Here is a 22,313-nt window from a genome sequence, read left to right as displayed (position 1 = left end):
CCCTATTGTCATTATTCCTGAAAATAGCTACGGTGACCATAACTATTTTTGAACCAGGCTCTTAACGTGTTTGTTTCTGTGGCTAATTCTCCATTTTGACATGGGTGTTGATGGGGACGGATGTGCTCCTTGAGCCAGCCTCAAGTGGCCTTTCATGGAATTGCCCTTGTTGACAGTTTTGCATTGGCTTCAGATTTAAGCCCGGAGATGTCCGCCTGTGACTAAGTATTTGTTGGTCTCCGAGGAGACTGGAAATATTATGCGTTCCTTTTAAATTATTTGTTTTCATGAAGTGGATTGTGGTTACTCTTCTTCCGTTAGGGGAAGATGCAGCCAAGACCTTTGCTTTTTTCAGGCCCTCGAGTATTTTCCCATCCCAGATGACTGCCATTACACTGAACAGGCGTGGTTCATGGTCAATAAGCCAATCACATGCAAAATTAGCATTACTCTACATCCCCCCCAGGTTAGAGAAAAGCACCACGTGTGCTGAGATTGTTTGATTAGACCCAATTTAATCTTGTGTATGCCTTGGGCATCCTTTCGCATGAGGCAATTTCATAGTCCATGAAGTTTTACTGAGACGTGAACATTGCTGGTTGAAAACTTAACCCAATACCCGCCGAAATGACTTGAAATATAGTCAGCTCTGGCAATTTTGTTGGTCTCTGAGGAGACTTACCATCTTGCACTAAAATTAAAATCTTACTTTTGCATTGACGCATCCGGGTTCCACACTATCCGGTGCTGGGGTTGCATCCCGATTCAGTTGCTCGTTCTGTCTTTGGGTAAGCAAAATTGAATTGTTCCGGGAGTAAAGGTAGTTCTGCGTTCATTGTCCTCAGATGAAGATGCGACGTACTGAATTTGCACCGCATGAACCCCACGACATGTATCTTTCTGTTATATGTGGCTAATTTTTAAGAATGCACCCCTATGAAATCTAAATGGGCGAGTAACATGAAATTCATCATCCCTATTGTCATTATTCCTGAAAATAGCTACGGTGACCATAACTATTTTTGAACCAGGCTCTTAACGTGTTTGTTTCTGTGGCTAATTCTCCATTTTGACATGGGTGTTGATGGGGACGGATGTGCTCCTTGAGCCAGCCTCAAGTGGCCTTTCATGGAATTGCCCTTGTTGACAGTTTTGCATTGGCTTCAGATTTAAGCCCGGAGATGTCCGCCTGTGACTAAGTATTTGTTTGTTTCCGAGGAGACTGGAAATATTATGCGTTCCTTTTAAATTATTTGTTTTCATGAAGTGGATTGTGGTTACTCTTCTTCCGTTAGGTGAAGATGCAGCCAAGACCTTTGCTTTTTTCAGGCCCTCGAGTATTTTCCCATCCCAGATGACTGCCATTACACTGAACAGGCGTGGTTCATGGTCAATAAGCCAATCACATGCAAAATTAGCATTACTCTACACCCCCAGGTTAGAGAAAAGCACCACGTGTGCTGAGATTGTTTGATTAGACCCAATTTAATCTTGTGTATGCCTTGGGCATCCTTTTCGCAGAGGCAATTTCATAGTCCATGAAGTTTTACTGAGACGTGAACATTGCTGGTTGAAAACTTAACCCAATACCCTTGAAATGACTTGAAATATAGTCAGCTCTGGCAATTTTTGTTGGTCTCTGAGGAGACTTACCATCTTGCACTAAAATTAAAATCTTACTTTTGCATTGACGCATCCGGGTTCCACACTATCCGGTGCTGGGGGTTGCATCCCCGATTCAGTTGCTCGTTCTGTCTTTGGGTAAGCAAAATTGAATTGTTCCGGGAGTAAAGGTAGTTCTGCGTTCATTGTCCTCAGATGAAGATGCGACGTACTGAATTTGCACCGCATGAACCCCACGACATGTATCTTTCTGTTATATGTGGCTAATTTTTAAGAATGCACCCCTATGAAATCTAAATGGGCGAGTAACATGAAATTCATCATCCCTATTGTCATTATTCCTGAAAATAGCTACGGTGACCATAACTATTTTTGAACCAGGCTCTTAACGTGTTTGTTTCTGTGGCTAATTCTCCATTTTGACATGGGTGTTGATGGGGACGGATGTGCTCCTTGAGCCAGCCTCAAGTGGCCTTTCATGGAATTGCCCTTGTTGACAGTTTTGCATTGGCTTCGTATTTAAGCCCCGGAGATGTCCGCCTGTGACTAAGTATTTGTTGGTCTCCGAGGAGACTGGAAATATTATGCGTTCCTTTTAAATTACTTGTTTTCATGAAGTGGATTGTGGTTACTCTTCTTCCGTTAGGGAAGATGCAGCCAAGACCTTTGCTTTTTCAGGCCCTCAGTATTTTCCCATCCCAGATGACTGCCATTACACTGAACAGGCGTGGTTCATGGTCAATAAGCCAATCACATGCAAAATTAGCATTACTCTACATCCCCCCCAGGTTAGAGAAAAGCACCACGTGTGCTGAGATTGTTTGATTAGACCCAATTTAATCTTGTGTATGCCTTGGGCATCCTTTCGCAGAGGCAATTTCATAGTCCATGAAGTTTTACTGAGGCGTGAACATTGCTGGTTGAAAACTTAACCCAATACCCTTGAAATGACTTGAAATATAGTCAGCTCTGGCAATTTTTGTTGGTCTCTGAGGAGACTTACCATCTTACACTAAAATTAAAATCTTACTTTTGCATTGACGCATCCGGGTTCCACACTATCCGGTGCTGGGGTTGCATCCCCGATTCAGTTGCTCGTTCTGTCTTTGGGTAAGCAAAATTGAATTGTTCCGGGAGTAAAGGTAGTTCTGCGTTCATTGTCCTCAGATGAAGATGCGACGTACTGAATTTGCACCGCATGAACCCCACGACATGTATCTTTCTGTTATATGTGGCTAATTTTAAGAATGCACCCCTATGAAATCTAAATGGGCGAGTAACATGAAATTCATCATCCCTATTGTCATTATTCCTGAAAATAGCTACGGTGACCATAACTATTTTTGAACCAGGCTCTTAACGTGTTTGTTTCTGTGGCTAATTCTCCATTTTGACATGGGTGTTGATGGGGACGGATGTGCTCCTTGAGCCAGCCTCAAGTGGCCTTTCATGGAATTGCCCTTGTTGACAGTTTTGCATTGGCTTCGTATTTAAGCCCCGGAGATGTCCGCCTGTGACTAAGTATTTGTTGGTCTCCGAGGAGACTGGAAATATGCGTTCCTTTTAAATTATTTGTTTTCATGAAGTGGATTGTGGTTACTCTTCTTCCGTTAGGGAAGATGCAGCCAAGACCTTTGCTTTTCAGGCCCTCGAGTATTTTCCCATCCCAGATGACTGCCATTACACTGAACAGGCGTGGTTCATGGTCAATAAGCCAATCACATGCAAAATTAGCATTACTCTACACCCCCCCCAGGTTAGAGAAAAGCACCACGTGTGCTGAGATTGTTTGATTAGACCCAATTTAATCTTGTGTATGCCTTGGGCATCCTTTCGCAGAGGCAATTTCATAGTCCATGAAGTTTTACTGAGACGTGAACATTGCTGGTTGAAAACTTAACCCAATACCCGCCGAAATGACTTGAAATATAGTCAGCTCTGGCAATTTTTGTTGGTCTCTGAGGAGACTTACCATCTTGCACTAAAATTAAAATCTTACTTTTGCATTGACGCATCCGGGTTCCACACTATCCGGTGCTGGGGTTGCATCCCCGATTCAGTTGCTCGTTCTGTCTTTGGGTAAGCAAAATTGAATTGTTCCGGGAGTAAAGGTAGTTCTGCGTTCATTGTCCTCAGATGAAGATGCGACGTACTGAATTTGCACCGCATGAACCCCACGACATGTATCTTTCTGTTATATGTGGCTAATTTTTAAGAATGCACCCTATGAAATCTAAATGGGCGAGTAACATGAAATTCATCATCCCTATTGTCATTATTCCTGAAAATAGCTACGGTGACCATAACTATTTTTGAACCAGGCTCTTAACGTGTTTGTTTCTGTGGCTAATTCTCCATTTTGACATGGGTGTTGATGGGGACGGATGTGCTCCTTGAGCCAGCCTCAAGTGGCCTTTCATGGAATTGCCCTTGTTGACAGTTTTGCATTGGCTTCGTATTTAAGCCCCGGAGATGTCCGCCTGTGACTAAGTATTTGTTGGTCTCCGAGGAGACTGGAAATATGCGTTCCTTTTAAATTATTTGTTTTCATGAAGTGGATTGTGGTTACTCTTCTTCCGTTAGGGGAAGATGCAGCCAAGACCTTTGCTTTTTCAGGCCCTCGAGTATTTTCCCATCCCAGATGACTGCCATTACAGTGAACAGGCGTGGTTCATGGTCAATAAGCCAATCACATGCAAAATTAGCATTACTCCCCAGGTTAGAGAAAAGCACCACGTGTGCTGAGATTGTTTGATTAGACCCAATTTAATCTTGTGTATGCCTTGGGCATCCTTTCGCAGAGGCAATTTCATAGTCCATGAAGTTTTACTGAGACGTGAACATTGCTGGTTGAAAACTTAACCCAATACCCTTGAAATGACTTGAAATATAGTCAGCTCTGGCAATTTTTGTTGGTCTCTGAGGAGACTTACCATCTTGCACTAAAATTAAAATCTTACTTTTGCATTGACGCATCCGGGTTCCACACTATCCGGTGCTGGGGTTGCATCCCTGATTCAGTTGCTCGTTCTGTCTTTGGGTAAGCAAAATTGAATTGTTCCGGGAGTAAAGGTAGTTCTGCGTTCATTGTCCTCAGATGAAGATGCGACGTACTGAATTTGCACCGCATGAACCCCACGACATGTATCTTTCTGTTATATGTGGCTAATTTTAAGAATGCACCCCTATGAAATCTAAATGGGCGAGTAACATGAAATTCATCATCCCTATTGTCATTATTCCTGAAAATAGCTACGGTGACCATAACTATTTTTGAACCAGGCTCTTAACGTGTTTGTTTCTGTGGCTAATTCTCCATTTTGACATGGGTGTTGATGGGGACGGATGTGCTCCTTGAGCCAGCCTCAAGTGGCCTTTCATGGAATTGCCCTTGTTGACAGTTTTGCATTGGCTTCGTATTTAAGCCCCGGAGATGTCCGCCTGTGACTAAGTATTTGTTGGTCTCCGAGGAGACTGGAAATATTATGCGTTCCTTTTAAATTATTTGTTTTCATGAAGTGGATTGTGGTTACTCTTCTTCCGTTAGGGAAGATGCAGCCAAGACCTTTGCTTTTTCAGGCCCTCAGTATTTTCCCATCCCAGATGACTGCCATTACACTGAACAGGCGTGGTTCATGGTCAATAAGCCAATCACATGCAAAATTAGCATTACTCTACACCCCCAGGTTAGAGAAAAGCACCACGTGTGCTGAGATTGTTTGATTAGACCCAATTTAATCTTGTGTATGCCTTGGGCATCCTTTCGCAGAGGCAATTTCATAGTCCATGAAGTTTTACTGAGACGTGAACATTGCTGGTTGAAAACTTAACCCAATACCCGGAAATGACTTGAAATATAGTCAGCTCTGGCAATTTTTGTTGGTCTCTGAGGAGACTTACCATCTTGCACTAAAATTAAAATCTTACTTTTGCATTGACGCATCCGGGTTCCACACTATCCGGTGCTGGGGTTGCATCCCGATTCAGTTGCTCGTTCTGTCTTTGGGTAAGCAAAATTGAATTGTTCCGGGAGTAAAGGTAGTTCTATGCTCATTGTCCTCAGATGAAGATGCGACGTACTGAATTTGCACCGCATGAACCCCACGACATGTATCTTTCTGTTATATGTGGCTAATTTTAAGAATGCACCCCTATGAAATCTAAATGGGCGAGTAACATGAAATTCATCATCCCTATTGTCATTATTCCTGAAAATAGCTACGGTGACCATAACTATTTTTGAACCAGGCTCTTAACGTGTTTGTTTCTGTGGCTAATTCTCCATTTTGACATGGGTGTTGATGGGGACGGATGTGCTCCTTGAGCCAGCCTCAAGTGGCCTTTCATGGAATTGCCCTTGTTGACAGTTTTGCATTGGCTTCAGATTTAAGCCCGGAGATGTCCGCCTGTGACTAAGTATTTGTTGGTCTCCGAGGAGACTGGAAATATTGCGTTCCTTTTAAATTATTTGTTTTCATGAAGTGGATTGTGGTTACTCTTCTTCCGTTAGGGGAAGATGCAGCCAAGACCTTTGCTTTTTCAGGCCCTCGAGTATTTTCCCATCCCAGATGACTGCCATTACACTGAACAGGCGTGGTTCATGGTCAATAAGCCAATCACATGCAAAATTAGCATTACTCTACACCCAGGTTAGAGAAAAGCACCACGTGTGCTGAGATTGTTTGATTAGACCCAATTTAATCTTGTGTATGCCTTGGGCATCCTTTCGCAGAGGCAATTTCATAGTCCATGAAGTTTTACTGAGACGTGAACATTGCTGGTTGAAAACTTAACCCAATACCCCGCCGAAATGACTTGAAATATAGTCAGCTCTGGCAATTTTTGTTGGTCTCTGAGGAGACTTACCATCTTGCACTAAAATTAAAATCTTACTTTTGCATTGACGCATCCGGGTTCCACACTATCCGGTGCTGGGGTTGCATCCCGATTCAGTTGCTCGTTCTGTCTTTGGGTAAGCAAAATTGAATTGTTCCGGGAGTAAAGGTAGTTCTGCGTTCATTGTCCTCAGATGAAGATGCGACGTACTGAATTTGCACCGCATGAACCCCACGACATGTATCTTTCTGTTATATGTGGCTAATTTTTAAGAATGCACCCCTATGAAATCTAAATGGGCGAGTAACATGAAATTCATCATCCCTATTGTCATTATTCCTGAAAATAGCTACGGTGACCATAACTATTTTTGAACCAGGCTTTTAACGTGTTTGTTTCTGTGGCTAATTCTCCATTTTGACATGGGTGTTGATGGGGACGGATGTGCTCCTTGAGCCAGCCTCAAGTGGCCTTTCATGGAATTGCCCTTGTTGACAGTTTTGCATTGGCTTCGTATTTAAGCCCCGGAGATGTCCGCCTGTGACTAAGTATTTGTTGGTCTCCGAGGAGACTGGAAATATTGCGTTCCTTTTAAATTATTTGTTTTCATGAAGTGGATTGTGGTTACTCTTCTTCCGTTAGGGGAAGATGCAGCCAAGACCTTTGCTTTTTCAGGCCCTCGAGTATTTTCCCATCCCAGATGACTGCCATTACACTGAACAGGCGTGGTTCATGGTCAATAAGCCAATCACATGCAAAATTAGCATTACTCTACACCCCCAGGTTAGAGAAAAGCACCACGTGTGCTGAGATTGTTTGATTAGACCCAATTTAATCTTGTGTATGCCTTGGGCATCCTTTCGCAGAGGCAATTTCATAGTCCATGAAGTTTTACTGAGACGTGAACATTGCTGGTTGAAAACTTAACCCAATACCCTTGAAATGACTTGAAATATAGTCAGCTCTGGCAATTTTGTTGGTCTCTGAGGAGACTTACCATCTTGCACTAAAATTAAAATCTTACTTTTGCATTGGCGCATCCGGGTTCCACACTATCCGGTGCTGGGGTTGCATCCCCGATTCAGTTGCTCGTTCTGTCTTTGGGTAAGCAAAATTGAATTGTTCCGGGAGTAAAGGTAGTTCTGCGTTCATTGTCCTCAGATGAAGATGCGACGTACTGAATTTGCACCGCATGAACCCCACGACATGTATCTTTCTGTTATATGTGGCTAATTTTTAAGAATGCACCCCTATGAAATCTAAATGGGCGAGTAACATGAAATTCATCATCCCTATTGTCATTATTCCTGAAAATAGCTACGGTGACCATAACTATTTTTGAACCAGGCTCTTAACGTGTTTGTTTCTGTGGCTAATTCTCCATTTTGACATGGGTGTTGATGGGGACGGATGTGCTCCTTGAGCCAGCCTCAAGTGGCCTTTCATGGAATTGCCCTTGTTGACAGTTTTGCATTGGCTTCGTATTTAAGCCCCGGAGATGTCCGCCTGTGACTAAGTATTTGTTGGTCTCCGAGGAGACTGGAAATATTGCGTTCCTTTTAAATTATTTGTTTTCATGAAGTGGATTGTGGTTACTCTTCTTCCGTTAGGGAAGATGCAGCCAAGACCTTTGCTTTTTCAGGCCCTCGAGTATTTTCCCATCCCAGATGACTGCCATTACACTGAACAGGCGTGGTTCATGGTCAATAAGCCAATCACATGCAAAATTAGCATTACTCTACATCCCCCCCAGGTTAGAGAAAAGCACCACGTGTGCTGAGATTGTTTGATTAGACCCAATTTAATCTTGTGTATGCCTTGGGCATCCTTTCGCAGAGGCAATTTCATAGTCCATGAAGTTTTACTGAGGCGTGAACATTGCTGGTTGAAAACTTAACCCAATACCCCGCCGAAATGACTTGAAATATAGTCAGCTCTGGCAATTTTGTTGGTCTCTGAGGAGACTTACCATCTTGCACTAAAATTAAAATCTTACTTTTGCATTGACGCATCCGGGTTCCACACTATCCGGTGCTGGGGTTGCATCCCTGATTCAGTTGCTCGTTCTGTCTTTGGGTAAGCAAAATTGAATTGTTCCGGGAGTAAAGGTAGTTCTGCGTTCATTGTCCTCAGATGAAGATGCGACGTACTGAATTTGCACCGCATGAACCCCACGACATGTATCTTTCTGTTATATGTGGCTAATTTTTAAGAATGCACCCCTATGAAATCTAAATGGGCGAGTAACATGAAATTCATCATCCCTATTGTCATTATTCCTGAAAATAGCTACGGTGACCATAACTATTTTTGAACCAGGCTCTTAACGTGTTTGTTTCTGTGGCTAATTCTCCATTTTGACATGGGTGTTGATGGGGACGGATGTGCTCCTTGAGCCAGCCTCAAGTGGCCTTTCATGGAATTGCCCTTGTTGACAGTTTTGCATTGGCTTCGTATTTAAGCCCCGGAGATGTCCGCCTGTGACTAAGTATTTGTTGGTCTCCGAGGAGACTGGAAATATTGCGTTCCTTTTAAATTATTTGTTTTCATGAAGTGGATTGTGGTTACTCTTCTTCCGTTAGGGAAGATGCAGCCAAGACCTTTGCTTTTTCAGGCCCTCGAGTATTTTCCCATCCCAGATGACTGCCGTTACACTGAACAGGCGTGGTTCATGGTCAATAAGCCAATCACATGCAAAATTAGCATTACTCTACACCCCCAGGTTAGAGAAAAGCACCACGTGTGCTGAGATTGTTTGATTAGACCCAATTTAATCTTGTGTATGCCTTGGGCATCCTTTTCGCATGAGGCAATTTCATAGTCCATGAAGTTTTACTGAGACGTGAACATTGCTGGTTGAAAACTTAACCCAATACCCGCTTGAAATGACTTGAAATATAGTCAGCTCTGGCAATTTTTGTTGGTCTCTGAGGAGACTTACCATCTTGCACTGAAATTAAAATCTTACTTTTGCATTGACGCATCCGGGTTCCACACTATCCGGTGCTGGGGTTGCATCCCCGATTCAGTTGCTCGTTCTGTCTTTGGGTAAGCAAAATTGAATTGTTCCGGGAGTAAAGGTAGTTCTGCGTTCATTGTCCTCAGATGAAGATGCGACGTACTGAATTTGCACCGCATGAACCCCACGACATGTATCTTTCTGTTATATGTGGCTAATTTTAAGAATGCACCCCTATGAAATCTAAATGGGCGAGTAACATGAAATTCATCATCCCTATTGTCATTATTCCTGAAAATAGCTACGGTGACCATAACTATTTTTGAACCAGGCTCTTAACGTGTTTGTTTCTGTGGCTAATTCTCCATTTTGACATGGGTGTTGATGGGGACGGATGTGCTCCTTGAGCCAGCCTCAGGTGGCCTTTCATGGAATTGCCCTTGTTGACAGTTTTGCATTGGCTTCAGATTTAAGCCCGGAGATGTCCGCCTGTGACTAAGTATTTGTTGGTCTCCGAGGAGACTGGAAATATTATGCGTTCCTTTTAAATTATTTGTTTTCATGAAGTGGATTGTGGTTACTCTTCTTCCGTTAGGGAAGATGCAGCCAAGACCTTTGCTTTTTCAGGCCCTCGAGTATTTTCCCATCCCAGATGACTGCCATTACACTGAACAGGCGTGGTTCATGGTCAATAAGCCAATCACATGCAAAATTAGCATTACTCTACCCCCCCAGGTTAGAGAAAAGCACCACGTGTGCTGAGATTGTTTGATTAGACCCAATTTAATCTTGTGTATGCCTTGGGCATCCTTTCGCAGAGGCAATTTCATAGTCCATGAAGTTTTACTGAGACGTGAACATTGCTGGTTGAAAACTTAACCCAATACCCGCCGAAATGACTTGAAATATAGTCAGCTCTGGCAATTTTTGTTGGTCTCTGAGGAGACTTACCATCTTGCACTAAAATTAAAATCTTACTTTTGCATTGACGCATCCGGGTTCCACACTATCCGGTGCTGGGGGTTGCATCCCGATTCAGTTGCTCGTTCTGTCTTTGGGTAAGCAAAATTGAATTGTTCCGGGAGTAAAGGTAGTTCTCGTTCATTGTCCTCAGATGAAGATGCGACGTACTGAATTTGCACCGCATGAACCCCACGACATGTATCTTTCTGTTATATGTGGCTAATTTTTAAGAATGCACCCCTATGAAATCTAAATGGGCGAGTAACATGAAATTCATCATCCCTATTGTCATTATTCCTGAAAATAGCTACGGTGACCATAACTATTTTTGAACCAGGCTCTTAACGTGTTTGTTTCTGTGGCTAATTCTCCATTTTGACATGGGTGTTGATGGGGACGGATGTGCTCCTTGAGCCAGCCTCAAGTGGCCTTTCATGGAATTGCCCTTGTTGACAGTTTTGCATTGGCTTCGTATTTAAGCCCCGGAGATGTCCGCCTGTGACTAAGTATTTGTTGGTCTCCGAGGAGACTGGAAATATTGCGTTCCTTTTAAATTATTTGTTTTCATGAAGTGGATTGTGGTTACTCTTCTTCCGTTAGGGAAGATGCAGCCAAGACCTTTGCTTTTTCAGGCCCTCGAGTATTTTCCCATCCCAGATGACTGCCATTACACTGAACAGGCGTGGTTCATGGTCAATAAGCCAATCACATGCAAAATTAGCATTACTCTACACCCCCAGGTTAGAGAAAAGCACCACGTGTGCTGAGATTGTTTGATTAGACCCAATTTAATCTTGTGTATGCCTTGGGCATCCTTTCGCATGAGGCAATTTCATAGTCCATGAAGTTTTACTGAGGCGTGAACATTGCTGGTTGAAAACTTAACCCAATACCCTTGAAATGACTTGAAATATAGTCAGCTCTGGCAATTTTGTTGGTCTCTGAGGAGACTTACCATCTTGCACTAAAATTAAAATCTTACTTTTGCATTGACGCATCCGGGTTCCACACTATCCGGTGCTGGGGTTGCATCCCCGATTCAGTTGCTCGTTCTGTCTTTGGGTAAGCAAAATTGAATTGTTCCGGGAGTAAAGGTAGTTCTGCGTTCATTGTCCTCAGATGAAGATGCGACGTACTGAATTTGCACCGCATGAACCCCACGACATGTATCTTTCTGTTATATGTGGCTAATTTTAAGAATGCACCCCTATGAAATCTAAATGGGCGAGTAACATGAAATTCATCATCCCTATTGTCATTATTCCTGAAAATAGCTACGGTGACCATAACTATTTTTGAACCAGGCTCTTAACGTGTTTGTTTCTGTGGCTAATTCTCCATTTTGACATGGGTGTTGATGGGGACGGATGTGCTCCTTGAGCCAGCCTCAAGTGGACTTTCATGGAATTGCCCTTGTTGACAGTTTTGCATTGGCTTCAGATTTAAGCCCGGAGATGTCCGCCTGTGACTAAGTATTTGTTGGTCTCCGAGGAGACTGGAAATATTATGCGTTCCTTTTAAATTATTTGTTTTCATGAAGTGGATTGTGGTTACTCTTCTTCCGTTAGGGAAGATGCAGCCAAGACCTTTGCTTTTTCAGGCCCTCGAGTATTTTCCCATCCCAGATGACTGCCATTACACTGAACAGGCGTGGTTCATGGTCAATAAGCCAATCACATGCAAAATTAGCATTACTCTACACCCCCCCCAGGTTAGAGAAAAGCACCACGTGTGCTGAGATTGTTTGATTAGACCCAATTTAATCTTGTGTATGCCTTGGGCATCCTTTCGCAGAGGCAATTTCATAGTCCATGAAGATTTACTGAGACGTGAACATTGCTGGTTGAAAACTTAACCCAATACCCTGCCGAAATGACTTGAAATATAGTCAGCTCTGGCAATTTTTGTTGGTCTCTGAGGAGACTTACCATCTTGCACTAAAATTAAAATCTTACTTTTGCATTGGCGCATCCGGGTTCCACACTATCCGGTGCTGGGGGTTGCATCCCCGATTCAGTTGCTCGTTCTGTCTTTGGGTAAGCAAAATTGAATTGTTCCGGGAGTAAAGGTAGTTCTGCGTTCATTGTCCTCAGATGAAGATGCGACGTACTGAATTTGCACCGCATGAACCCCACGACATGTATCTTTCTGTTATATGTGGCTAATTTTTAAGAATGCACCCTATGAAATCTAAATGGGCGAGTAACATGAAATTCATCATCCCTATTGTCATTATTCCTGAAAATAGCTACGGTGACCATAACTATTTTTGAACCAGGCTCTTAACGTGTTTGTTTCTGTGGCTAATTCTCCATTTTGACATGGGTGTTGATGGGGACGGATGTGCTCCTTGAGCCAGCCTCAAGTGGCCTTTCATGGAATTGCCCTTGTTGACAGTTTTGCATTGGCTTCGTATTTAAGCCCCGGAGATGTCCGCCTGTGACTAAGTATTTGTTGGTCTCCGAGGAGACTGGAAATATTGCGTTCCTTTTAAATTATTTGTTTTCATGAAGTGGATTGTGGTTACTCTTCTTCCGTTAGGGGAAGATGCAGCCAAGACCTTTGCTTTTTCAGGCCCTCAGTATTTTCCCATCCCAGATGACTGCCATTACACTGAACAGGCGTGGTTCATGGTCAATAAGCCAATCACATGCAAAATTAGCATTACTCTACACCCCCCCCAGGTTAGAGAAAAGCACCACGTGTGCTGAGATTGTTTGATTAGACCCAATTTAATCTTGTGTATGCCTTGGGCATCCTTTCGCAGAGGCAATTTCATAGTCCATGAAGTTTTACTGAGACGTGAACATTGCTGGTTGAAAACTTAACCCAATAACCCTTGAAATGACTTGAAATATAGTCAGCTCTGGCAATTTTTGTTGGTCTCTGAGGAGACTTACCATCTTGCACTAAAATTAAAATCTTACTTTTGCATTGGCGCATCCGGGTTCCACACTATCCGGTGCTGGGGTTGCATCCCGATTCAGTTGCTCGTTCTGTCTTTGGGTAAGCAAAATTGAATTGTTCCGGAGTAAAGGTAGTTCATGCGTTCATTGTCCTCAGATGAAGATGCGACGTACTGAATTTGCACCGCATGAACCCCACGACATGTATCTTTCTGTTATATGTGGCTAATTTTTAAGAATGCACCCCTATGAAATCTAAATGGGCGAGTAACATGAAATTCATCATCCCTATTGTCATCATTCCTGAAAATAGCTACGGTGACCATAACTATTTTTGAACCAGGCTCTTAACGTGTTTGTTTCTGTGGCTAATTCTCCATTTTGACATGGGTGTTGATGGGGACGGATGTGCTCCTTGAGCCAGCCTCAAGTGGCCTTTCATGGAATTGCCCTTGTTGACAGTTTTGCATTGGCTTCGTATTTAAGCCCCGGAGATGTCCGCCTGTGACTAAGTATTTGTTGGTCTCCGAGGAGACTGGAAATATTGCGTTCCTTTTAAATTACTTGTTTTCATGAAGTGGATTGTGGTTACTCTTCTTCCGTTAGGGGAAGATGCAGCCAAGACCTTTGCTTTTTTCAGGCCCTCGAGTATTTTCCCATCCCAGATGACTGCCATTACACTGAACAGGCGTGGTTCATGGTCAATAAGCCAATCACATGCAAAATTAGCATTACTCTACACCCCCCCCAGGTTAGAGAAAAGCACCACGTGTGCTGAGATTGTTTGATTAGACCCAATTTAATCTTGTGTATGCCTTGGGCATCCTTTCGCAGAGGCAATTTCATAGTCCATGAAGTTTTACTGAGACGTGAACATTGCTGGTTGAAAACTTAATCCAATATCCTGCTGAAATGACTTGTGTTCATAATTGCAGTAATTGAATATATAATTACCATATTTAAGAATACACATTTTTAAGTTGATAAAAAAAATCTTTTTTTTTCACATTGTTTAAGGAGAAATTAAATTATATACTGTTACCATTATTGATGATGATTACTAGTATGATTATTTATGATTACTAGTAAATATTGGATAGGTCCAACAAATTTGTCCACGTTATTTTAAACAAAATTTAAAGTGTTAAGTGCTTTATTACCATACTCATGAACACAGTTGATTCCTCATAAAATTATATTATTACATTATTTTCTAGGAATGTGGAATCTACCACATAACCACATGCACATAACTTGTCATTACTTGTGTGTGTGCCACTTCCCGGTATACAGAACTTGTCCAGACCAGACTACGGGGAGCAAGTAGAAATGCAGCCTGGTGATGTCACCGTGTTTTGGGCCTCTGGAGTGACTGCTATAGAGGTAATGCTCAGCAGCAGTGAGCGATATGATGAGTTAATGCTGTATCTCTTTAACCTTCTCATATTTTTTAAAAAGTGATTTGACCGTGTAGTTGTGGTTAAGGAGGAATGTGAGTAGGCAGGGCTGACTGGAGCTCCTCACTGTGATGCTGGCTCACATGTTGCATCATGTTAGTTGTGCTGTTTGTGTAGTTCAACACCCTCTTGCAATATTTGCAGGCTGTTTTTGTCTTTTCTGTTATCTTCTTGCCTTAATTACAACCTGAATTAAGGAAGCTCAAATGCCGCCACACTTCTAATTTGAAACTGGAGGGTGCATCAAATATCGCCTGTCATGGAGCCTTTGCTCCGCCTTATTTATGTTGGCGAGCTGTCTCTAGTCCCAGACAAAACACGTAGTGATGGGCCATTTCGAGCTAGCAAAGTCAAAAATAGATTACACCCCTTTTTCATCTCACCAATTTGAATCTCACATAATTTTTTAACAATTTTTAAGTGCCTCGCAATACATCGTTACATCCTTGCAAAACACACCTATGATTAATTAAGGGATTAAATTCAACCCCTTTGCCCATTGTGTCCTACAGATCATGCAATGTCTAACAAGCAAAAGTGGTTGGATGCGCTAAATGCATTCGGGCCATCCAATTTAAACCATACACCATAGACTGTTTAAATACAGCCCTTACTCTTGTTACAGTAATAACAAAGCTTTAGTGCGATTGGATAACACTGATTGAAATTTTGCCAACAAAGCCCACAAATCTCACCATCTGCACTTGTGGTTGTCCCTGTGCAGGAGATTAAGTGTTGCTCAAAACACATGAATAAAAAGCAGAAGGCTCTATTTAGCTCATTATTTTTAGTGTGGCATTACATATCTCATCATGAGCAACTAATCCATCAAAGCCCCTATGTGAATTTTTGTTTCCAAATTCCATAAACAGTCCTCTATTCATGTTTGTCATCCAGTCAAATTTTGACCAGAAGACAAAGACATATGAAGGAGATGATGGATTATTCAGCAACATTCTGATAATACACCAGGCAGTAGCTAAACGCATTGTGTCAATGTTCATGCTGCAGTTGTGGCAATAACACTTGGGCACATGCCAGTATTAACTTCATTGAGAGTGATCGAACTCTGGCTCGGATATAGAAAAGCTGTGTTTGCATTTTCCAAACAGCCCCCCCCTTTTTTTTTCCAAACAGGCCCCCCCTTTTTTGACTTGTAGCTTTTGTAGAGTAGCAGAAGTGAACACGATCTAGCACAAAAACCAGTGAATACAGTTGGCAGTTTGCTAATTTTTAACATAAACATACTAGTTTTTAACTACCTGTAGGAAGAATGAACAAGAGTCCATTCTTGATTCAAAGCTCTGTTTTCCCTGTCTACTTTTCTCTATTTAGGACATGCCATGTAAAATTTCTTTTCTTAGCCTCACTTATTTTATCAACTAATTACTGTTGTCTCTCTTCTTGTCTCCCACCTGTGTGTGTATCTCACTCACTCGCGTTGCAATGCATATCAGAATGCACAGATTTGATGACTCAGGGGCAACACAGAAGATGATTTAGAGGATGCAACTGAGCTACTACTGCCCCATTGTAGACATTTTGCTAACATGCGAGATGGCACCCCTCCTCGCCCCCAAAATCTAACTGTTTATGTTATAAACCCATACTAACTAATAAATTAATAAAGCAGAAAATCTGCATCTGTTGTGAAAAATAACAGAGTCAATAAAGAGTAACTTAACCCCCAAGAATTTTTCAGTTAAAAAGCAATATATATGGCTATTTAGTAGTAATGTTAATTCAATCAGATCCAACTCTTGACATTTGAGGGTGAAGTTTTAAAATTCTACAAACTGTGGTAAAGACATACACAGTGACTGCCCTCCTATGGTTCAAACCTGCTATTGCAATTGAATTTTGCTATTGGCTGATCCTGGCAGCAGGAGCCTGCTTTCATCACTAGCCCAGTCCCCTGTTGCTGTCCTGTCACAACCCTCTCACCAACTGACTACTTGTTCTGTAACTGGGCCCCCTCCCAGCCCTGTCCTATTCCAAACTTTATTTACATTTCAGGGAGGATGCACTTAAGACAAAAGTGGGGGCTCTAGTTCCTCCTTAAGGTGGTGTCCAATGATTTCTCACAGTGCATTTTGGTATATAACTCTCGGGCTGCCTCTGTGATTATTTGAAGAAATATAGGGATGATGGAGTTCTGTGGTTGTGTTACGTTTAGAAAGCCACTGCTTCATCTTGCTGTCAGCAACAGGTCGGACTGGACTGGAGGTTGATTTGAGTTCATCTCTTTCTCTCACCAGGTCAACGAGGCATCAGAGCTTTATTTATCCAGGATGAACTTCTGAACTTCTGCGCTCCTGTCTGCCACTCTCCCATGCATCCTCTGTTGCCATAACAACCAGCTTTCCCACACACTACATGCACAGGTACATGTACATATACTCTGGACACACTTGGACATTAACACACTGCAGTGGTTCTGGTGGTTTTACCAGCCTGCAGCTCAGCTTACACAGTTTACACACTTTGATACATAGTTAATTATTTAGTTTGAGACTTGTTTGGTGCCAAGGTTCCTTTTTGTATCCTGCCCATAGAGCAGAACTTCTCTTAACTCGAGCCAAAAGTGAGAATGTGGGGATCAGGTGCAGCACCATATGGGGGACCATGCAGAACTGGGTCTCCCAGGTGAATGCTGACAGATGATCAGTGTGCAGCAGGGAATTAGCTGTGAGTCTGATGATGTCTTGACAGTTCCAATGGCCCCTACCAGAGGTGCACACAGCCATGACACATCTCCATGGCCTAGGAACATGCAATCAGTGTTTGTGAACATTAGCTGTTCTCTCAATGCCAAAAACCAGAGAAATAAAGGCTTTTGCACCTGTTTTTTCCATATGCGTTGTTTAATCCGTCATCTGACATTATGCATAGAAACCTTGCACAGTAAGTCCAGTGTGTTTTACTGTTTACTATTCATTGTGAAAATTCACAATATGAGACAAAATGAAAAGACACATTTCCTGCCTTGCTTCTCCCTACTGGAGGTATTTATCTGTCTGTCATTCTTTCCTGTTTCTTGCATATGGCACCGTTGCTACCTGAAGAGTCTGAGCTGTCCTCCTCTCTCTCTCTGTCTCTCTCTCTCTGTCTGCGTGCGGTCCTCATCCTCCTCCTCGTCATAATCCACCTAAATATTACTATCTTACCTGAATATGGCTATGGCTTGAAATAAGGCTATCCAAGTTCTAAAACAATAATGCACTCCTTGTTCCTCTTATCTTGTTTTGGATTTGTCCAGCCACCACATTTTCTTCACTGCTTCTTGGTCAAACAGCTTCCTAAAGGCTTTTGACGGATGGGAAAAACACTGAATATCGAACCTGCCTTAAAACTTTACTGAAGGACGAAAGTTTCAGGGTCAGTTTGCAAACAGGATTAACACAACATGGAGTTATATTTTTTGTAGGTGTGTAACAATGTCTGTCAAAAAAACTGTCTCATTGTACCAAGGCCTTAAGTCTTAAACTTACTATGTCATAGGAAATACAGTCTGGAGCGGCTGCATAGACAATGAATGGAAACTTGAGTTGTGGACCCTCTGAGTTTTCTTTTTTAATAGCCAAATACATCTTATTCATCTAATTTTAATACTCTAGTTTTTAGATTTGGGAGAGAGTTGTCCATGTTTAGTAATATTTTTGGACTTTCTTAGATGATAGCATTGTTATATTGTTTATATGGGTTCCCATTAATTGTTACCAAGGTGACAGCTACCCTTCCTGGGGTCCATGTTAAGAACATAGTATACACAAGCTAAACACATGTATGAACCATGAAAATGCCTGCAATTTTCTTTTCAAATATTACATTAGCTTAAACAGGACCCTTGAAACATAGTTCCAAAATACTGATTGTGTCTCCCCTTTAGCCCCCCTTAGGACACCGACGGCCCACCTGGAGCCATGGCAACCATGCTGCTGTCACTAAGGAAACAGATGACAATGGTGATGGACAGGAGGGCCCTGGAGATGAACTGTGATATTGTTAATTAAACTGTGGAGAAGGGTGAGAGAGAGACATAACCTGCCTCCAGATTCTGTTCACACCCAGAGATATAACCTCATTCTCATTCATCATTGCTCTTGACATTAAATATGATTTTAAATTTTAAAGCGCTTTACTTGGTTTCATAACTCTGTACCCGCCTCAGGTGTGCTGAAAACTGCAATCCCATTGGTCGCAGTAGAAGACAACGGCTCAGACTCTGCCCTACGCTTCCTGTGTTACCATGGAGACCCCAGCAAGCCCAGCTTCTCATATCTACTGTATGTATGAGGAATTGCTGCTCTTTCTTTTAGTTATTCTAATTATTTTGATGTACTGAATTTTAATTAAACCTTTTTGTATGTGTGCTTTTACTTTTAATACTTAAATGCAAATCACATTTACTTTCAAGTTTAGACCTATGTCAGTTTCACTACTGCAAAGTAAAATGTCTTCTTCCGGCCTTTTTAGTGTCATTTCTCCAGTCTTGTCCATGTGTCAGAGTCTTTGCACATGGGACAAAATCTGCCCTTAGAATTGACTTTACTTTTTTTCTCTTACCTGAAAATATTAGATAAATTTTAGAGAATGTTGCTGCATGAGGCCCAAAGAGTTGCTCATCTTCAAGAGTGTCAAAGTGATTTGTGGAAATATAGCGCAGTGGACAAGCTGGAGATGGAAATTACTACAACATGAGAGGAATAAACATCAAGCATCTGGTGGATCCTATTAACAGCTTGTTTATTACTGCCAGTGATATCCCAGGAACTACCACTACAGGTAGGTAACAAAAAAATACATATTTTGTCTTCATATAACTTTCTTTATTCTTCATTTTTTATAGCTCTCATTTAGGGATTCAGATTATAAACAATAATTCATCCACCATATTAATGATTTATATAGCCTGTCTGCAAGTTCTTCCTTAGTTAAAGCTTAATTGACGCACTTGAGACATATTTTACAAGCACAAGTCTGACATACTTTCTAATAAATAATTAAACTTTATTTATAAAGTACTACTAAACAAAAGAAAAGTGTTTTTCATGATTGAACCTGAATTTGAATGAGAATAAGCTAAATAAGCTAAAAAAATATATATATATAATAATAATCAAACAGAACATGTTAAAAATAAACAATGTGCTAAAAGTAAGGGTTTTTTTGTTTTATTTTTTTGGAACATAAGTTTAAGAAGTGATGTAAAAGATGGTCAATTCTGCAAACCTCACACTCTTAAGGCTGGTACAGACTAGAGGATTTTCAAATCTTGACCGATTTTTTAAGCATGGGAGATCACAGACATAGTGACAGCGCACGCTTGACGACTCGGCCAGATCGTGAGAACACACACGTGCCATTTGTAGTTTACACTTCACAGCGGCGATCCCACAGACTTGGGACCTCATAGAATCTCGCGCAATCAAATGTGACTTCAGAAGAAAAACAAACATGGAGGAGGATCGCCGTTGTCAGCTGGCTGCACTTGCGTGCGTCTTGTTTTGCAGCGAAAAAGCAGTCCTGTTATGGTAAGTCTTGCACAACACATTATACAAGCACTCATGCTGTTGCCATATTTCGACAAGCGTGTCCTCCTTCTCTATTGTCCATCTGGCTCGGGAGACAGAAGTCCCGTTGTTGCCCGCCCTGTGTTTGAGCTGTACATGTATGCAATATCCCTTAGGTGACCCGGTGTTGTGCCAAAAAGTGATGTGATTGGAGCGCGCGCAGCCTGTTAAATCTGTGTTGTCCAGTATTCACGTCTTCAGCTGCTCTCACATGGATCAAACTGTCGCAGCATGTGAATAAACATAAGTTTATGTCTGTGGTAAGAGCATAGGTACATGTCTTTGTGAAACTTTAATATTTCTTCAAATCCAGTTTTCACATATTTGCGATTTATAGTTTGATCAGACATGACATTTACGCGATTATAAACAATACTGTTGTTCCCGTTGTTTGATCGTGTTTATTATGTGTAAAATCTTGTTTAAAAAAAAAAAAAAGGACTGGTGAGCGATATTTTGTCAAATATAATCACTATAAATGAAATCAAGTAATTCTGAGACAGAAACAACCTTTCAGTAACAACTGCAATATTTTTTTTGGCAAGTAAGAAATTGCATTTTATGCATTGTATTGGCCTTTTAAAGGCATTTACACAGGTGAAAAGGGACTGGGTGAGCTATAATCTGTCAGATATGTCACCATGAATGAAATCAAGTCATTTTGAGGCAGAAACAATCTTTTAGTGACAAGTTAGGAGCTGCAATCACTTTTTGGCAGTTTTTTAGGTGTTGTATTAGCTCTTCAAAGGTATTTCAACAGGCAAAAGGAGGTAAAAAGTACTGGATGGCTTATAATCTCGGGCACAGAGCAGGTAATATAATGAAGGCTCACAAGGATAATAACAGATAATACCTTTATCTTTACATTACCCATCCATAAAGTATGATAGACTACTTCCCAAATGTAAACAAGATTTTAGACATATTAAACACATACAAACAACAGGAACAACAATATTGTCTATAACCGGGTCAATGTCATAACTGATTAAGCTATAAATCACAAACGTGAAAATTGGGTTTCAAGAAACATTGTCGTTTTTAACAAAGGCATACCTATGCTCTTACAACTAACATAAAGTCATGTGTATTTACATGCTACGACTGTTTGATCCAGCAAATGGGTGAGGGGTCACTTTTTTTTCTTACAAAGAAAAAAATGAAGGCTAATTTTGGTATTTTCTTTCCTGGAGCCTATTTTCCAATGTCCTTGTGTCTAAATGACTTATAGGATCAACAGTTTTTGAAATTAGTCCAGCATAATGCGAGAGTGCTGCAGCCAACACCCACGAACAGGCTGCCGTGTAAATCTGCGGGCAATGAAGCACCATCTCTTTACATCTATTAAAAGTGTTTGTTTTTGCCACTGACAGGTTCAGATTGTTATAAAAAGTATATGGCAACATTATGGATAATGGAGAGGATTCCTACAGGGATAAAGCTTTTTGTTACAGAGTAATTTCATATTTCTTTTATCAGAAACTGAAGGAAACGGTCAAGACTCTGATGCCCAAAGGGGATCTCATAACCTGTGAAGTTCCTGCTGATTATGCTGTCCCTGCTGTTATGGACTTACAGTCATTACATAAGCTGTCCAAAGTAATCATGCACATTATATTTCTACTGTTGTTATGGCTGCATACACACAGCACAGAAATGCTTTTAACACACATGTAGCGACGTTACATCATTGCTGATAACACTGCCTCTTCAGGCATGGCTACTGTACATACGTAAGAAATGCACTCTGAAATGCAGGTACACACCATCAGATCTACATACACACATATACAGTATATCAAACATACACACTCCATAAGAACTGGCCTCTCCTCCACCTCTCTATGTAGTCAGACAAACACTTAGGATCAAAAGTTTTTAAAAATGGAACAACTATTTCTGTACATTCCAATCTTAAAATTTTGCCAATTTTAACTGTACAGTTGGAGAAGTAAAACCAAAAAGAAGAAATGATCAAGAAATTACAGCTGCTGTG

At 41.4% G+C, this 22,313-nt stretch overlaps 15 non-coding genes across 15 annotated transcripts; all 15 read left to right on the top strand.

Annotated features, from left to right (window-relative positions):
- Positions 1 to 537: 537 nt before the first annotated feature.
- LOC148187537 (U4 spliceosomal RNA) lies at positions 538 to 677 on the top strand. The gene has a single exon (XR_015778817.1). It is a non-coding gene; the product is annotated as a U4 spliceosomal RNA (small nuclear RNA).
- Positions 678 to 1,509: 832 nt separating this feature from the next.
- Positions 1,510 to 1,648, top strand: LOC148187536 (U4 spliceosomal RNA). The gene has a single exon (XR_015778831.1). It is a non-coding gene; the product is annotated as a U4 spliceosomal RNA (small nuclear RNA).
- An 834-nt stretch (positions 1,649 to 2,482) lies between these two features.
- On the top strand, positions 2,483 to 2,621 carry LOC148187535 (U4 spliceosomal RNA). The gene has a single exon (XR_015778830.1). It is a non-coding gene; the product is annotated as a U4 spliceosomal RNA (small nuclear RNA).
- An 829-nt stretch (positions 2,622 to 3,450) lies between these two features.
- Positions 3,451 to 3,590, top strand: LOC148187534 (U4 spliceosomal RNA). Its single transcript, XR_015778806.1, has one exon. It is a non-coding gene; the product is annotated as a U4 spliceosomal RNA (small nuclear RNA).
- Positions 3,591 to 4,412: 822 nt separating this feature from the next.
- Positions 4,413 to 4,551, top strand: LOC148187533 (U4 spliceosomal RNA). Its single transcript, XR_015778819.1, has one exon. It is a non-coding gene; the product is annotated as a U4 spliceosomal RNA (small nuclear RNA).
- An 829-nt stretch (positions 4,552 to 5,380) lies between these two features.
- Positions 5,381 to 5,518, top strand: LOC148187532 (U4 spliceosomal RNA). The gene has a single exon (XR_015778825.1). It is a non-coding gene; the product is annotated as a U4 spliceosomal RNA (small nuclear RNA).
- An 825-nt stretch (positions 5,519 to 6,343) lies between these two features.
- LOC148187531 (U4 spliceosomal RNA) lies at positions 6,344 to 6,484 on the top strand. The gene has a single exon (XR_015778807.1). It is a non-coding gene; the product is annotated as a U4 spliceosomal RNA (small nuclear RNA).
- Positions 6,485 to 7,313: 829 nt separating this feature from the next.
- On the top strand, positions 7,314 to 7,451 carry LOC148187530 (U4 spliceosomal RNA). The gene has a single exon (XR_015778827.1). It is a non-coding gene; the product is annotated as a U4 spliceosomal RNA (small nuclear RNA).
- An 832-nt stretch (positions 7,452 to 8,283) lies between these two features.
- On the top strand, positions 8,284 to 8,423 carry LOC148187529 (U4 spliceosomal RNA). Its single transcript, XR_015778816.1, has one exon. It is a non-coding gene; the product is annotated as a U4 spliceosomal RNA (small nuclear RNA).
- An 830-nt stretch (positions 8,424 to 9,253) lies between these two features.
- Positions 9,254 to 9,395, top strand: LOC148187528 (U4 spliceosomal RNA). Its single transcript, XR_015778826.1, has one exon. It is a non-coding gene; the product is annotated as a U4 spliceosomal RNA (small nuclear RNA).
- Positions 9,396 to 10,224: 829 nt separating this feature from the next.
- LOC148187527 (U4 spliceosomal RNA) lies at positions 10,225 to 10,364 on the top strand. The gene has a single exon (XR_015778805.1). It is a non-coding gene; the product is annotated as a U4 spliceosomal RNA (small nuclear RNA).
- An 828-nt stretch (positions 10,365 to 11,192) lies between these two features.
- Positions 11,193 to 11,331, top strand: LOC148187526 (U4 spliceosomal RNA). The gene has a single exon (XR_015778833.1). It is a non-coding gene; the product is annotated as a U4 spliceosomal RNA (small nuclear RNA).
- Positions 11,332 to 12,163: 832 nt separating this feature from the next.
- LOC148187525 (U4 spliceosomal RNA) lies at positions 12,164 to 12,304 on the top strand. Its single transcript, XR_015778812.1, has one exon. It is a non-coding gene; the product is annotated as a U4 spliceosomal RNA (small nuclear RNA).
- Positions 12,305 to 13,136: 832 nt separating this feature from the next.
- LOC148187524 (U4 spliceosomal RNA) lies at positions 13,137 to 13,276 on the top strand. The gene has a single exon (XR_015778818.1). It is a non-coding gene; the product is annotated as a U4 spliceosomal RNA (small nuclear RNA).
- Positions 13,277 to 14,109: 833 nt separating this feature from the next.
- On the top strand, positions 14,110 to 14,247 carry LOC148187523 (U4 spliceosomal RNA). Its single transcript, XR_015778836.1, has one exon. It is a non-coding gene; the product is annotated as a U4 spliceosomal RNA (small nuclear RNA).
- The last annotated feature ends 8,066 nt before the right edge of the window (positions 14,248 to 22,313 follow it).

Source organism: Plectropomus leopardus, chromosome 14, assembly GCF_026936395.1.
Source record: "Plectropomus leopardus strain MGB_pleo_1.0 chromosome 14, ASM2693639v1, whole genome shotgun sequence".
NCBI lineage: Eukaryota > Metazoa > Chordata > Actinopteri > Perciformes > Serranidae > Plectropomus > Plectropomus leopardus.
This window is presented reverse-complemented; position numbering and strand designations above follow the sequence as displayed.